Source organism: Pseudorasbora parva, chromosome 22 (assembly GCF_024679245.1).
Source record: "Pseudorasbora parva isolate DD20220531a chromosome 22, ASM2467924v1, whole genome shotgun sequence".
NCBI lineage: Eukaryota > Metazoa > Chordata > Actinopteri > Cypriniformes > Gobionidae > Pseudorasbora > Pseudorasbora parva.
Window position 1 is genome coordinate 14,682,846 of NC_090193.1, and position 15,521 is coordinate 14,698,366.

Here is a 15,521-nt window from a genome sequence, read left to right on the forward strand (position 1 = left end):
ACCAGATCAAACTAAAAGAGTAGAAGCATTTGGTGTGCTGTCTGATGGGAGGGCCCTGAGCTTGATATTTGGCCTGAGCCCAGAGTACTCCCCCCATATCCCTGGCTGGGATAGGAACTAACCAATAGTGAGGAGTTGCGGTGGTGGAGGTATGCAAGAAAACTTTCGAGGAACATAGGTGAGTTGGCCTTGCCCTTATGAAAAAGAAGTATAATTAAGGAATGTTCAAGTATATTTTTAAGTATACTTTTTGTAGTAAGGATACTAATATCAGTATACTAGTAGTATACTTGCAAGTGTACTATTTCAATACTGATTGGGACTAATTGGCCAACTTTTAGTATACAAGTATACGTTAATATATATATAAGTGTACTTATAGGTGTACCAGAAGTTTACTTTAAGTGCACAACTAGTTCACAACTATGTTTCTCATTTGTACTGCATTTGTACTACAGTTTATGAAAAACACTTTGATATATACCCTCAGTAAGTTACTAGTTTAGTAGTTTTATACTGCAAGTATACTTGTAAGTTCTTTAAGTGAACATGACATCATGCTTACAGTTTACTATTTCTATATTATTTTTTACTTTGTGTATACTATTATGTTCCTTTTAAGGTATTCATTTTTTATAAACTCTTTAAATGTTGAAGCTCTGTGCTTCCTTTTTTTATAAAAAAAATAAATAAAGTTTTATTTAAAAAATATATATATTTTAAAGCAACATTTTAAAAAAAAAGCTGAGAAAAATAACTTTCGGAAATTTGATTATTTAAATTTTCAAAGTTGTAATTATGAGCTCATCACATGCAAAATCGTATTCGAAATGGGAGGGCATTAGTGCAATTTTTTACCTAGGAAACTCAATAATTTACAATAATTCCGAGTGCACGTGAAGGCAGCATTATAAGCAGGAACTAAATAAAGGAGCTAATGAGATAATTACCAGATCACAGGTAAAAAGCAAATTAACTAATCACAACATAAAAAAAACTGGTTCAAATAGAACACAAAAGGCCATACATAATAAAATATACTGTTTAATGTTTGATAATTGCATTATTTTACATTTGCGTTAATCTTATATCATTCGTTTCTGCTTCCTCTTCACCTGTGTTTTTATCCAGAGATTCTGTACACTTTCAAAAGATGCGTAATACCTAATGTATAACAGTGAAATCATGGATAGCCGGAACATTCAATGGCAGTAGATTTAAAGTAAATTCCTATGTACACTACAAGTGGTCTAGGCTACACAACACTTCAGATACTCAGAATAAGGAATACATCTGTTTTCTTTATATCAATATTTTAAAACAATGCAAGTTCCCTTTCATTCAGTCACTTTGAGTAACGTCAGTGACTGATAAATTGGGGTTTCGCTTAGAAGCCTATCATATTCGAGATGTAGAAAATGCCCAATGGCTGTGCCAATGCCATGAGCATACAGGATAAGCATGCATAATTCGGCCTACCCCTGTAGGTACATAAGGAAGTAAGCTGGCATGATTGTATTATGTTTTTGCTTCGGAGCCAAGGGTTACATACCTTTTCACTCCAAAAGCCTTCTGAATTTACTGTCTGTTCTTTGAGACAAGACCAGCGTTCCAGTGATCACATACTTCCTGCCTGCTGATCAGATGATAGAGTATCCAGCTGGTGTGTGGTCCTGGGTCGCTTTGGCATCAACTGCGAGGTTATCCTCTCACAAAAAGAGCTCACATGTGGCCCGTCCTTTTCAGGATGTCTCACCCGTGTGCTTCTGGGTGCGGTCGGTCTCTGCCGTCTTCTGATTGGCACAATCACTGCCTGACGTGTCTGGGCTTTCAACACGCTCAGGCAGCGTTTGTGGATAAGTCGTGTTCCCAATGCAGGAACATGGCCATCTCTGTGCTGCGGTCGAGTCTCAATGAATTCCATCCTGGAACGAGAGTCCAGAGCTGAACAGCCCTATACGCTCACTACACAAGCTGCGTAGGGCCCTGCAAATTACTCAAGGCCCCGCCTACCCTCGTGTCAATGTGCATCAATCAATGTTGTAAACAATGATGATAAAATTAAGTGGAATTATACTTCTGGCCATGAAAAGAGGGAAAAAACACGATGAGAGTGAATTGCCGGAACAGCAATCAGGTAAACTTGTGTTCTCTCCTCTCCAAGTTTGATGTCAGCATTACAGTACCCTAAAGTTAAGTTGATGTGCATCTCTCTTCTGTTGTCTTGCTAAGATGGACAGGCAGGCTATGCATCCCTTGGTCTGTCAAGCTAGATAATGCCAGCCGCTTTCAGGGCTGTGTTCTGTGTCTTTGTGCCTGAGAAATACAATTATTTATGTACAATTATCTAAACAACAAAGGGCAACGGTGTTTGTTTACTGCAGCTCTGAAAAGATCTGCGTCGCGCATGAACGTGTTCTTATGCGCGTGCACAAAATGAAATGTGCATTTTCCAGCAGAAATATCTGTGTGGAAACCAGACCGACAGAACAGTATATGGGCGTGATGGTCCTCCTCCTCATCATACGTGCACATAAGGCAGTTGACAATTTTACATTGATTGACAATTGATTTATAGGCTATATTGAATTTAAAATGTTGATATTAATTAGCTGGACATACTGGTCAATATGGATGCACATCCCACAGTAAACAATAACCCTAAATCAAATATTGTTTTAACATGCATAATATAAAACACTGTAGCATGCTATGGCAAGCTATTTTAGCTTTTATTCATTCACAATTTATGCATTTTTAATATCAATAATTAAATGTTCACTATTTACAATGTGAATTCTTGATATTAGATATGGAATTTTTTCTAGTAACAATGTCTTTTTGATATCAGGGATTACATGTTCACTTGTACAAAAGTGAATTCTTGATATCAACAATGATGTCAAATTCTTCCACCTTAGCAGAATTTTGCTTTGGGCCCCAGGGAGGTCAGGATCGGCTCTGCGAGAGTCCCCTTGCCACACCCCAATCTGACGTCTATGAGAGGACACACTTTGGCTGTTGGCCAGGGTGACCTGAGGGTGACTGTGTGGAACAAATCTACGACGCTCATGCCTTGTTCCACACCCCCAGTACCCGCGGGCGCTAGATTGAGCCTGTGGCTTCGGCTTTGGCTGCCCTGCGGGTTTAGTTCAGCACTCCAGAGGACAACGAGATGTCGATCGCCGCATCTCAAGGTGGGCTAGAGTCCTCTGAGGATGATGACTCGGCTGTGTTGCCGCCTTCGGGTGTGCCAGCATTGCCCGAGTCAGACCCAGAACTGACAGCCATGCTTGCCTGGCTGGATGATTGGTTCTTGGGGAAACCGCGTCAGGACACTCGTCCTGTCACGCCACGTTCTTTTCTTCCCGGAAGTGCATTAGGAGGTTGCGCGGCCCTTGTCTTTCCGCAACCATTTGGCGACCTTCTCCGCCCTCGATGGGGCGGCGGCCAAAGAATACACTGGGGTTCCCTCAGTCGAACGCTCTGTTGCAATGCAGTTATGCCCGCAGAGTGCTTCGGCTTGGGATGTTGACCCAAAGCACCGCTCCAAGGCCTGTAGGTTCACATCTTCCATGGTGGTGAAATCCTACAGAGCTGCAGGGCAGGGCGCTGCTTCTCTGCATGCCATGGCAACCCTACAGGTCTACCAGGCCAAGTTGCTATGCGACATTCACGAGGGTGGAACTGACCCAGGGCTCAGAGATGAGCTGTGTGCCGCGACCGACCTCGCTCTCCGGGCAGTTCTCATCTGCCCAAAAGCAGATGGCGGTCAGCTGCTGCAACTAAAACGCAGTCGGCACAGTTGCCTCAGTCTGCATGCTGCTGAGGGTGTTCCCCCCGCTCCCACATGGCCACAGCAGCAGCCTTCACCCGGCCAACACCTTGGAGCACGCCGCACTAAGGCCCCCCTTTCTGGTCCAGCCCCACAGCCCGCTAAACGCCAGGTTAAGCGGCAATCCTGAAGCAGACAGCTCAGAGATGGGCAGTTCTTTCCAGGAGACGATAACAGGGTCGCTGCTTCCACCGGTGGAGGGCCAGGGGAGAATCTTTTGTTCCACTGCTGGTCCATGGGTCAGCAGCACCCTAATGTGGTCAAAGAAAGAACTGATAAACCCATCCCTGAGCACCAAGAGACGGGTGTTGGCAGTGTGCGCCACCCCCAGGCCACACCACTCTCATCCCTCTCTGTCGCCAGCCCCCTGTCAGAGCATGAACGTGTGTCCTCCTTCCCTGGTCTCCTCTGTCAGGGCTTCGTCAGATTGAGAGCAAGAGTTTGGTTCCACTGAAACTATTTCAGAGGCTCCTGGGGCATATGGCATCTGCTGCCGCGGTGACGCCGCTCAGATTGCTTCATATGAGACCACTTCAGCACTGGCTTCGTGATTGAGTCCTGAAGATGGGCATGGCAGTCTGGCACGTTCTGGGTCCCAGTGACTCAGGCCTGCAGACAGACGCTAACAGTGGTCGAATCTCAGCTTTCTAAGGGCCGGTATACCCTTAGAACGAGTTTCCAGGCATATTGTTGCAATGGACATGCTGCCACAGGCTCCTGGACAGGACCCCAGCGCCTCCTGCATGTCAATTCGCCCTGCACCACTTCAGAGTGTTGCTGAAGGGTCAATATGTACTAGGCAGGTCAGACAACACGGCCGTTGTAGCATGCATAAACCACCAGGGTGGTCTATGCTCCCACCGCATGTCTAAACTCGCCCGCCATCTCGTCTTATGTAGTCAGAAGCATCTGAGGTCCCTTTGTGCTCTCCATATCCCGGGGATCCTGAACTGTGCAGCCGAAGAGCTCTCATGGCTTCAGCCACTCCCTGGGGAAAGGAGACTCCATCCCCAGACGGTCCAGCTGATTTGCAAGTTTGCCTCCCACGACTCTTCCCACTACAGCCTGTACTATTCCCTGACCGAAGGCACGCTCTGCATGGATGCACTAGCAAACAGTTGGCCACGGGGCCTGCGCAAATATGTGCCTTCTGGCACAGGTTCTGTGCAAGGTCAATGAGGACAAGGAACAGGTAATTTTGGTCGCCTGGTACTGGTGTGGCTGGACCTGGTTCTCGGAACTCATACTCCTTGCGACAGCCCCTCCTCTCTCAGAGATGGGGCACCCTCTGGCACCCACGTCCCGATCTTTGGAACCTCCACGTGTAGCCCCTGGATCTGACGCGGCAGGTTTGAGTACCCTACCACCTCCGGTGCTGGCTACCATCACTTCCACTAGGGCCGAGTCTACGAGACACGCCTATGCGTTGAAGTGGAACCTCTTCATCACCTGGTGTTCTTCTCGCCAAGAAGACCCCTGAAAATGCCCGATCGGGTCTGTGCTATCATTCCTCCAGGAAGGGTTGGTTTGAAGGCTGTCTGATTCCACCCTCAAGGTTTATGTGGCCGCAATATCTGCCTACCATGACCTCTTGGAGAACAAACCAGTAAGACAGCACAACCTAATCATCAGGTTCCTAAAGGGGAGCGAGGAGACCACATCCTCCTCGCACTCCCCTCGTGCCCTCTTGTGACCTCTCAGCCTTTGTGGTCAGTAGATGTTAAGTTCTTGTCTATGAAGACATTGGCCTCTATCACGAGGGTAGGGGACCTGCAGGCATTTTGGGTTAATGAAGCGTGCCTGGAATTCAGGCTGGTCAATTCTCACATGATCCTGAGACCCTGAGCCTGGATATGTGCCCAAGGTTCCCACCACTCCATTCAGAGACCAGGTGGTAAACCTGCAAGCACTGCCTTTGGAGGAGAAAAACCCAGCCTTGGCACTGCTCTGTCCACTAGACGCGCTCCGTGCTTACGTAGACAGGACGCAGTGTTTCAGGACCTCAGACCAGCTCTCAGTTATGCATGTAATCCTCGTTCCCTGAGGAGGGAACGGGGACGTAACTTCCCTTTGCCACATCCGCTGTACCGCTGGAACAGCTGAGAGTTCAGCCTTGGCTCCTCTGTAGATAAACATAATGCAATCATATCACCTTACTTCCTTATATACCCACGTGGGTGGTGGAGTTAAGCATGCAAATCCCACATGCCCATGGCATTGGCACTGCCATTGGGAGTTTTCTAGATCTCGAAGATGATAGGCTTCTAAGTGAAACCCCCATTCAGTCACTGACTATACGTCTCCGTTCCCTCGTCAGTCACGGATGTTACGTCTCCGTTCCCTCATCAGGGAACGAGGGTTACATACGTAACAGAGACGTTTATAAGTTTAAAACTATGTGAAAAAGTGTTTAATAGGCTACTCAATCAAAAGAGTAAACACAACTACAAGCCAAGTGTACTTAGAAATACTTAAAAGTATAATTAAGTAATCTCGATCAAAAGATTGAGTACAAGTATAGGCCAAATATATTTAAACGTTTCTATCAGTGCAAGTCAAGTGCATTTTAAGTATATTTCTGAGAAGTAAATAAAAAGAAGACTAAAACAATCTGTTTTTTTTGGGGGGGGGAGGGGGGCTTTGTGTGAACATGGTAAACTAGGTTTAATATAAAAAAATGTATTTAGTTAAACATATTTTCCTACTCTGTGGATTGTTGTTTGGGGTGGTTTTACAGTAAACAAATAGACACCTATAGTGGTCAGCTATACAAAAGTATTTAAGCACACACTGCATACATTGCATGCTTCATTGATAAATTAACTATACAAGATCATGCTGTTTATTTACTTACTCGATGATAACTAACAACACAAAGACATTTGAAGCAGTTTTACTCACCGCCTCCGCCACCACCGCATGACCGTGAACCTTTATCGCTGGGACAGCTCCATCTTTCAGCATTAGACGAGCGTCGAACTGGGACTTGTTTATAAAAACAGTTGTTGCCGAAATGTAGGGAACAAGCAAAAACACTTGCACAACTCTGTTGACGCTCCGACAAAACTAACTCAATCCACTGTCTCCCTAACGCTGGATTCTTTGGGAAGCTGTACAGGATTGACTTGCCCTGACAAGCAAAAACACTTTTTGGAGACATGATTTTGTGAAGTCTTGTGACTGCTTCCCTAAAGCCAAGCAAAGTGTGTTAATAGACATGCATTTGCTCTCTCGCTCTAGTTATGCACACGCCCTTCTGGGAGAAGAGCCCATATGGCCCGTAGAAGGACATTCAGCCCTTGCTGACGTCACGCAGATCCATACTCGAAAACAAAAAGTTTCCAAAACTTGTGAGAAACTGGATGGAGTATTTTTGGCACAAAAATACTGCATCAAACATCAAACTTATTGTTTGAAACTTTGCATGGGAATCCAAGTCTTTTGGGAATCCAGTCACTGAGATGTATTCCTCAATAGGCTACTTAGGTCACTTTTTCAAAACTCTTCACACAGTGATCAGTTTATGCGCACTAAATTAAAGATTATTCAACATTGCTTTGGCACAAAATGCATTTAGTGAATACATCTTCCAAATGATATGGTTACATTTTACAATTAATTAAAAAATTGCGCATGTTTACATAATATTTTCAAAACTGAAACTTAACTTCAAAACCTAACATAATACAAGTTTAAAAAGACAGCAATTTACCATATTTCTATAGTAACACCTTATTGAAATATATTACAGGTCTAAAAATTACATACTATCAAAGCATCTTGAAGTGAAATGCCTACACAGATGTTAGTCTTTCAATTTCATTACCATATTTAGGTGATTGTCATATAATTAGAATATCATCAAAAAGTAGATTTATTTCACTAATTACATGAAAAAAGTGAAACTTGTATATTAATTCATTACACATGACTGATATATTTCAAATGTTTATTTCTTTTAATTTTGATGATTATATGACAACTAAGGAAAATCCCAAATTAAGTATCTCAGAAAATTAGAATATAGTGAAACGGTTTAATATTGAAGGCACCTAGTGCCACACTTTAATCAGCTAATTAACTCAAAACACAGGCCTTTAAATGGTCTCCCAGTCTAGTTCTGTAGGCTACATAATCATGTGGAAGACTGCTGACTTGACAGTAGCCCAAAAGATGACAATAGCCACCTTGCACAAGGAGGGCAAGACACCCAAAAGTTCATTGCAAAAGAGGCTGGCTGTTCACAGAGCTCTGTGTCCAAGCACATTAATGGAGAGGCGAAGGGAAGGAAAATATTTGGTAGAATTTGTTTTCTACCACAAGCTGAAAGGTTGGTGGCTCGATACCTGGTTTGCTAATTCAGTAATTCAGGCAAAAGGAGCCCTAACTAAGTATTTGCTGTACATGCTCATACTTTTAATGTTCATATTTTTTTAGTTGGCCAAGATTTCTTAAAATCCTTTATTTGTATTGGTCTTAAGTAAGATTCAAATTTTCTGAGATACTGAATTTGGAATTCCTTAGTCATAATCGTCAAAATTAAAATAAATAAACATTTGAAATATATCAGTCTGTGTGTAATGAATGAATATAATATACAAGTTTCACTTTTGAATGGAATTAGTTTAAATCAACTTTTTGATGATATTCTAATTATTGATCCACACCTGTATACAAAAGAGGAACATTTAGGAATAATGTGAACTGTAATGTAAACATGGACTATTTAACAAACTTCAGTGAATTATGAACTGCAGAGTGTCATTCTTCTGTAAAGAAATTTTGGAAAAGTGTTTTGGTCCTTTGATATGTGAAATCACCTGCTATACTAAGTTGAAAGTTGGTAAGGATTTTAAAGTGGCCTATCAGTATTGATAAATGTGTCTTAGAGTTGAATACATTTAGGCAGCGCTATTTTCCAGATTGAAGGGAAATACTTGTATTTACAAAGACAGTTGAAATGTATGTATGACAAAACAAGCCAGAACTGCAAATACCGTCATTCAATAAAACATCTTAAAGGGATAGTTCACTTTGAAGTTAAATTTTGATATGTTTTAGCTTACCTCATGGGTATCCGAGATGTAGGAGTATTTGTTTCCCCAGTAGTTTAAATTTTGATCATTTTAGGTCAAACCGTTCTTTTCTGTGCCTCACATAATGCAGGGCTATGGCCTGCATGGCCTGCAACCACTATGGCCTGCAACCACACGAAACGAGTGGTTTGTGTGAGAAAACGAACAGTTTTTATATCGTTTTTACCTCTTGTACACCACTACGTCCGACTGATCCGAGGGCGCACGAGTGTGTTTCCTGTTGTGACATTCGCATGTTCTGGCTTTAGTCTGCGCAAGTGCGGAAAGTGCCGGAAGTGGTATCACATTCTTGATCAGTGTATTCTGGTTCAAATAAATATGGTTGTGAAAAAAATTCAACGTTGTTTGTTAATATATCGAAATCTTCTTCCATTACGATGTCCTGTACGTCTAAATATGTTTAGATCTTCACAGTGAAAGGTAACACTTCCCAAATTTCTGTGTAAACAATGAGAGACGTACACGCGCAAAAGATCCACTTCCGGTGCTTTCCGCACTTGCGCAGACTAAAGGGAGAACTTGCGTATGTCATAACCGGAAACACGCACGCGCACCCTCGGATCAGTCGGACGTAGTGGTCCGATTGAAACAATATAAATACTGTTTATTTTCTCACACATACCGCTTGTTTCGTGTCTTAGGCCATCAGTGTGTACTTACGATGGGGGATTGTTTAATTTGGACTTCTCTGTGTATGCTCTTTGAGGTGGTGACCATAGACCTGCATTATGTGAGGCACAGACAAGAACGGTTTGACCTAAAATTACCAAATTGAAACTATTGGGGAAACAAATACTCCTACATCTTGGATGCCCATGAGGTAAGCTAAAACATATAAAACAATTTAATTTCAAAGTGAACTATCCCTTTAAATGAGATAGGAGGAAACAAAAGTACACAGGAAAGTGCACAGTTAAAAGCCAATTATCTAGCCTCACATGCAACAACACGAGCCAGTGATTTGTAAATGTTGTGTTTCTTGTTTCTTTTTTTACATATGTATTATATTTTGTGTAATGAACTTGCAACATGTTTGTAATAAAAATACTGAAATAAAAAATAATAATGTGTTGTTCAGTGCAGCGTTGTCAAGTGATGTTATTAAAGACTGCATGCACATGAGAACAGATGGTTAGAGTGTTAACAACGGATTTGGTTTCAGAAAAAAACAACAAACAAGCAGAGCTTATGTCTAATTAGTGGAGCTGCTTGCCTCAGGTTTAAAAGCTCAGGATGATGATCCCAAAGAACATTAATGGCAAATTAGCCATTCAGAGGTTATGACCACATAAACTAATTCAGCAAGGACAAACAAGAGGCCTGACCTTGTTCCAAAGCAGAGCTGAGGATCAATAGAACCCAGTTATTTACAGCCATAGATCTATTTGCAAAAGCCCAGGCATACATGCATATACACACACACAACGAAATCGTCAAAAACACAACGGAATTAAACCACAACACAACAAAATCACTACAACACAACGGAATAAAACCACAACACAATGAAATCGCCACAACACAATAGAATCAACATAACACAACGGAATCAAGCCACAACACAACGGATCACCACAACACAATGGAAATAATCCTGACCATGAGGGGGCTCTAGAAGTGCGGTAAAGTTAGTTTTCCTTGCCATTGTTCTATAAAGGATTATTAGGAACATATGTTCAATTTCTCATTAATGCATTGATTTATCTAATTAACCAATCACATAGCAGTTGCTTCAATGTATTTAGGCAGAGCCGAACAGCCCTATACTACGCAAGCTGCGTAGGGCCCCGCAATTTACTCAAGGCCCCGCCTCCCCCTCGTGTCAAAGCGCGTCAATCATTGTTAAACACTGATGATAAAATTAAGCGGAATTATCCTTCTGGCCATGAAAAGAGGGAAAAAACCACCATGAGAGTGAATAGCAGGAACAACAATCAGGTAAACTTGTGTTCTCTCCTCTCCAAGTTTGATATCAGCAAATAACAGTACACTAAAGTTGATGTGCATCTCTTCTGTTGTCTTGCTAAGCTAGACAAGCAAGCTATTTTTGATAAACGGCAACAGTGTTTGTTTATTGCAGCTCCGAAATATTCGCGTCGCGCATGAACATTGCGTTCATATACGCGTGCACGAAACGGATGTATTTTCCAGCAGAAATGTCTGTGTGGAGACCAGATCGACAGAACAATATATGGGCATGATTGTCCTCCTCCTCATCATGATAAGTGCACATAAGCTACATACTTTTAGAACAATACAATGATTATAGACAATGTTTAGTTAAAACTCTAAACTACTGCACAAATTATGTAAGATGGAAAGCAATGTATTGACAATTTGACATTGATTGACTATTGATTTATAGGCTATATTGAATTTCAAATGTTGATATTAATTAGCTGGACATACTGGTCAATATGGATGCACATCCCTCAGTGAATAATAACAATAAATCAAATATTGCTTTTAATGTCAATAAATAAATGTTCACTGTTTACATTGTGATTTCTTGATATAAGGTATGGAATTTTTGCTAGTAACAATGTCTTTTTGATATCAGGGATTACATGTGTACAAAAGTGAATTTTTGATATCAACAATGATGTCATCACTCATATTCTTGATATATGAATCACTAGTTTGTTAAACATTAGAGCCAAACCATACTATAAATAGTGTTTTATATTTGAAAATGTATAAATTGAAATCTGGGGGAGCCAGTTTGAATGGGTCTGATGCTGCTTATACATTGTTTTATCTATAATTTGCAGGTGCTTTGCTTAAGTTTGTACGTAGAGGAGATGCTGGATCATCTGCCAGTACAAGCACAGACTCAGATGATCCACATCCAGCCTCAGCCAGTACTAGCACAGACCCAGTACAGCCAGATTCACCAACAGTAAAGCCGTCTTCTTCAGCAAGTACTATCTTAAGATTATATAGAAAATACTTTTTAATAAATATTGTTTGTTTGAACCTCATTCTTTGACTGTTTTGTTCAAAGGAGGAAGGATTGTATTGGGAGCACTAAGGTGTCAGGTGTAACTGCATGGCAATGGCAAATGGTTTAAATAGCTTACGAGTCAGGTAGGAGGGCCCCTCAGCAGAATTTTGCTTAGGGCCCCAGGGAGTTCAGGATCGGCTCTGTATTTAGGGGTGTGGTCTTGGTGAAGATAATCTCCTTAACTCCAAACTGAATGTCAGAATGGGAAAGAAGGGTGATTTAAGCAATTCTGAGTGTGGCATGGTTGTTGGTGCCAGACGGACTGCTCTGAGTATTTCACAATCTGCTCAGTTACTGGGATTTTCACGCACAACCATTTCTAGAGTTTACAAAGAATGGTGTGAAAAGGGAAAAACATCAACAGTCCTGTGGGCGGAAATGCCTTGTTGATGCTAGAGGCATCTAAATAATTTTTTTTTTTTTTTTAATTCATTCAAAAAGTGAAACTTTTATATTATATTCATTCATCACACACAGACTGATATACTCCAAATGCTTATTTATTTTAATTTTGATGATTATGACTAAGGAAAATTCCGCAACACACACAACCTTCTGCAGCTACAACAGCAGAAGACCCCACCGGGTACCACTCATTTCCACTACAAATATGAAAAAGAGGCTACAATTTGCATGAGCTCACCAAAATTGGACAGTTGAAGACTGAAAAAATGTTGCCTGGTCTCGATGAGTCTCGATTTCTGTTGAGACATTCAGATGGTAGAGTCAGAATTTGGCGTAAACAGAATGAGAACATGGATCCATCATGCCTTGTTGCCACTGTGCAGGCCGGTGGTGGTGTAATGGTGTGGGGGATGTTTTCTTGGCACATTAACCCTTACTTAGGGCCTAACCCTTAGTGCCAATTGAGCATCATTTAAATGCCATGGACTACCAGAGCATTGTTTCTGACCATTTCCATCCCTTTATGACCACCATGTAACCATCCATGTAACCAAATATATATTCAGTGTATATATATATATATATATATATATATATATATATATATATATATATATATATATATATATTATAAAGTGGTGGGCCGTGACTTATTGGGCGATAGATTAACTATTGTTATTTATTTATTTTATTCTCAAAGTTGGGTTAGAAACTGAGTCTATACCAGCGTTTCCCAACCAGGGTGCTGTCTGACGTAAGCAGGGGTGCCATGTAAAAGGTGCAGGCACACACTTGCACCGCGGATCATTTCACATCTAATTACGCATCTTTAATAGGGGTTGTAACTTGAAAATAATGCTTCATGTATGTTTCTGTTGATGGATACACGTGCTGGCTTCTCAGTGATACATTACAACAGTGATGATAAAAGAAAAAATGTTGGCAAAACGATCTCTCTTTGTAAACTGTTCAGTGCATGCGAGTGCTGCTGTATGTCCGAATATGAACAGACATTTCACTGTCATCGTCATCATTTTCAACATGTCCATCTTGGTGTGTATCCAAGCAGACATAGTCTGCCTTAAGTGAACTTTATACAGTCGAGAAAGACAACGCATATCCCTGCATTAGGTTTTAAAGTGGCAGTAACCTTTACTCTGTTTAATGTCAAACTAAAGATAAGAACATCACTCACTGCTCTTCATTGAATAGCTTGTGTAAGTTTAATAAGGAGTAATCTTTAATTTAAACAGTGAAATATTCAATTATTTTACATTTGATTACTTTATTCAATTTCTCTACCTAAAAACTAATGTTAGACCTACCTGAAAAGCATGGTTTATTTTATTAGTATGTCATGGCAAATTCTAAGTTCTTGATTGTCTCCAGTGCTTTTAAAGAAAATCTCTCAAGAGTCGAAGTTCCAGGTCTCAGAAGAAATAAACTTTATTGTATGAACAACAAAGTGAGATGCCAGCTGAACATCTGACCATCTCTTTCTTAGCTCACACTTTAATACAGTTCTAACTCATGACTTCATTGCAGGTGCATTACTCCCCACACTCTTTGCCACAGTTGCTCTATTCATAAACATATCTAGCCTTCTTCATAATGGTGGCCAACTGCCACTTGTTTTTCTTTTTCATCCAATAGGCATCATTCTATTAATCTTTTTTGATAGTCACCTCATAGTTTTATCCACAATTATATACAAACTTTGTCACGTATCATATTTATCTGTGGAACATCCCCACCCTTCCAGTCCCAGCGCTTCACACCAATATCTTATACACATCCCCTCTTTGGAACTTAGTCTAAGTCCCACACCTATTCCCTTCTACCAGAGTATGTCCCCATAAATTCAGCCTTCTTTCAGTTAATCTATCTATGGCTAATGATCAGCCATTCCTGCTTTTATTCCAATGGACCTCCTTCATGTGAACATAATCCAGCTGGATAATGAGACCAAACATCTCCCCTCTCTTTTGGCTAGAAGGAAGTAAAATATCTAATTTCCCTAACTAATACATAGGGGAACATCATTGTGACAAATCATTTGATAAATCAGTGTGCTATATTCATTTCAGTAGTATACTATTTCAGAGCTTCATTAATTCAGTGGATTAACTTTTTCAGTGACTATACCATAAATGTGTTAGTACCATGTATCTCACGATGCCAGAGGAACTCTCAGACGCTTCCGGTGGTCTGGAGTGCTATCTGGGTTGCTCCACCGTTGCCAGGTGTACTCCGGCCCAGCCTAGAGGGCTACCTGGTGTTGGGGCTGACAGCAGGTTTTTTAAACCACCAGTAGAGTCTAGCCCAGTTGCTAAGCACTGAGGTGCTCGTTGATCCCTCCTTCTTTGCTCTCGCAGGATTTTACAATACACTTCAAACTACAGTAAATGTAAAAAGGTTTTCTTTGTTTTTTTTATTTTTATGTATAAATGTGTATATGTATATATAGTGATTGCATCATCTCGTGGACAATGACCTGCTTCAGACCTTTAGTCATCCACTCTTAGTTACAGTTGAAACATTAAGTCTAATAATAATGAGTGAAAATAATGAATGAAAATAATGAATCATGTATGGGAAATTTCACTTTTATGAAAATAACAAACAAAAACACCATCCTACTCTTCCTGACTATTCTACCCATATTTCTAAGATGCTTTCTATTTTACCCAAAATAAAATACACAGTGGGGCTAACTCCCTCTCTCTTCGAAAACATAGTCAAAAGCTTAAACAAAATGAAAATTACATTGCTCCCCTTCCCTTACTTTACTCCAGGTTTTTACAGAAACTCATCCAGCTCGTCCAGTCCCGGGCCTATTGGGTACATTCCAGAACTGGCACCAATATCCACTCCCGATCTTCTTACAGATATGCTGATCATCTGTTTGACAGCAGCACTGGCCAGCATTGATCTGAGATAAAACACAACACAACAGAACAACAAAACAAAAATACCTACAGCCACTGATATTATTATTTCCCATGATTCAAATATTTTGTCAAACCAATACAAAGTTCAGTAATATGCTTATCTCCTACATTTTCAGTGATTTCTTCAGTTATTATTTAGTTCCTTCATTGCCTCGTTGAGTGATTCACCAGGAGCTCTACTATTTGGAACATAAGTACAACAGTTAGCTTTAAATATTACAAAGACACCT